Source organism: Ursus americanus, chromosome 12 (genome assembly GCF_024610735.1).
Source record: "Ursus americanus isolate L20-20 chromosome 12, mUrsAme1.1.p, whole genome shotgun sequence".
Classification (NCBI taxonomy): Eukaryota; Metazoa; Chordata; class Mammalia; order Carnivora; family Ursidae; genus Ursus; species Ursus americanus.
Window position 1 is genome coordinate 9,765,173 of NC_142138.1, and position 2,858 is coordinate 9,768,030.

General features: G+C 41.1%; 1 pseudogene; it reads left to right on the forward strand.

The window, feature by feature from the left end:
* Positions 1-406: 406 nt before the first annotated feature.
* Positions 407-2,246, forward strand: LOC148109139 (small ribosomal subunit protein uS10 pseudogene; annotated as a pseudogene).
* Positions 2,247-2,858: the final 612 nt, after the last annotated feature.

The window sequence follows — 2,858 nt, forward strand, 5'->3', positions numbered from 1 at the left end:
GGTTCTTTAACCTCTTATGGTTACAGTTTGGAAGTTAATCTGCCAGAGTTTGTTTTATTAGAATGAAGAAAGAGTAAATGGTATATGTTTTTGTTACTATATCTAAGCAGAACGTCAGCTCTCTCAAAATTCTCTTTACTAAAATAAAGAGCAAGCAGTTTAAAAATTTTGTGGAAACATTGTCAGGGTTTATGTAAATTTTAGTCTCCATTTTTCATTTTCAATTGAACAGGAGAACCCTTAAAAAGTAATTGAAGCAAAACGCTGCCAGTTTGAGAAAAACCTTAAAGCTTAGGAATACATGATCTAGACCTTTTGTTTTTGTATTTTTTTTTAACTTTATTTGAGAGAGAAAGAGACAGTGAACCTGAAGGGGTGGTTGGGAGGGTGGGGAGATGGAGAGGGGTAGAGGGAGAGGGAGAAGCAGACTCCCCTCTGAGCAGGGAGCCAGACACTGGCTGGATCCTAGGGCCCTGGGATTATGACCTGAGCTGCTGAAGGCAGACGCTTAACTGACTGAGCCACCCAGGCACACCTGTTTTTGTTTTTAATTTAGTAGGTGAAGTAAACTATTTTTCAGATTATTGTGAGGTCATTCTTGGAAGGTTCTGCTCAATGTCTAAAAAAGAAGGTTGAGCTCTGGGAGGAAGATGCTGTTGCAGCTACAGCTCTGGGCGTCCCACTCCTGCTCCTGACTCACCACTGTTCACTCACTCTCGCCAAGGAACAAGTCCATCAGGAAGCTACACTCCCGCCGTAGCCATGGCTTTTAAAGACACGGGGAAGGCGCCCGTGGAACCAGGGTGGTGATTCATCCCATTAGAACTAATCAGCCACAACCTAAGGTATTTGGAGAAGGTATGTGCTGACTTGATCAGAGGTTCAAAGGAAAAGAATCTCAGAGTGAAAGGACCAGTTCTGATGCCCACCAAGACTCTGAGAATCACTACAAGAAAAACTTCCTTGTGGTGTTTTAAGATTTGGGATTGTTTTCAGATGAGGATCTACAAGTGACTCATTGATCTGCACAGTCTTTGTGAGGTTGTTAAACATATTACTTTCATCAGTATTGAGCCAAGAGTCAATGTTGAAGTCACTATTGCAGATACTTGTCAGCCTTTTTAGTAAATTATCAGTTGTTAAAAATAAATAAAAAGCAAGGTTTAGATTCTTTAATCTGGCGTAGCCCTTCTTGATTTGGTTCCAGCATCAGCGTGCCTCACTCCCTGTTTCTGCGTGCCCCACTATCCAGTCCTTTAAAGAGTCCAGGTTTGGGGTACCTGGGTGGCTTAGTCCGTTAAGCACCAGACTCTTGATCTCAGCTCAGGTCTTGATATCAGGGTCATGAGTTCAAGCCCTGCACTGGGCTTCATGCTGGGCATGGAGCCTCCCCCCCCAAAAAAAAGAGAGATTTCAGGTTTATGGAATTTTCCTTGATTTCTTTTACCTTGTATTATTTGTGTAATATAAGAATTTTGACCACTGTGTGCTATTTTTCTGGTAGATGTTTCACATATGTTATTTCTAATTCTTAAAATGACCCTATAATATTCATAGTGTCATGCACGTTTTATAGCTAAGGGAACTGTGGCGTGGAGATTTTTATTGACTTCCCTAAGCCCCCATCCATGATTCAAACCATATATCTCTGACTACAAAGTCTACACTCTTTTTCATCATGTGAACCTCTCCATGTGTTTTGTATTTGTTTTATCTTAAGATATTCCAGGGGTGTCTGGGTGGCTCAGTTGGTTAAGTGTCCGACTTGATTTCGGCTCAGGTCATGATCTTAGGGTCCCGAGATCTAGTCCTGAGTTGGGCCTGTGCTCAGCGGGGGTCTGCTTGGGGTTCTCACTCTCCTTCTGCCCCTCTCCCTGCCTCTTTCTCTCTCCCTCTAAAAAAATAATAAAAAAAAACCACCCAGATATTGCGTAGTGCTTTAGGAAGTATTCATATTAGGAGAGCTCAACTTTAGTTGGTTGACTTTGGTGCTATTTGCCTTTGAAGTATATTACCGGCACGTAGCATTTTATATGAGAAAAAGATGTGGATTGCCTGGGTGGCTCAGTTGGCTTGGGGTCTGACTCTTGGTTTCGCCTCCAGTGGTGATCTTGGGGTCCTGGCATTGAGCGCTGCATGGGATTCTCTCTCTTCCTCTCCTGCCCCTCTTCTGTGCTCTTTCTCTCTCTCAAAAAAAAGAAAAGAAAAGAAAAGGATGTGCATGTATTTTGGCAATTTCAGCTTTCATGTATTTTTGAAATAGGTAAATGACTGCTTTGCTATTATTAGAAAAATATAACTGATCTCCCGGTTTCATTTCTCTGATCTGAAAATGAGTGGTGGACTAGATATTAATGCCCCTTCCACATTTAATATTCTATTCAGATTTCCAAAGAACTGAATGAAAAGATAGATGGCATATGGACAGCTCCAGACAATGGTGATAGTATCATTAATGAAGAAAGAGAATAGGCAGCAATGGGTTGAGGAAGATAGGAGAATTAGGAACAGGGGATTATAATTTACATAGAAATTTCCCCTGTAATAAGTAAAGAGAATACGTTTCTAAATAAAAACGCAGAAACTCTGGGAATTAGCTGGATGAGTAGTTTTAACTGGTGCCTCTTCCCTCCCTGCCTCTTCCGTCCCTACCTGTTACCTCCATTCTTCTGTCCTTTGTTGTGATAGTGTATATGCATTTGAGAAAAAGGCATCTGGAGCTGTGTTATATGAAAATAACCAGGTCATCAGTGGCACACTTGAAATAAAGCTTTTGTGTTGCTCATAAAGTGAGAATTCAGTAATTGAAATGTGAACCCATTATTGTAGATCTTTAGAGAGTTTGTTGTTAAAGCAAA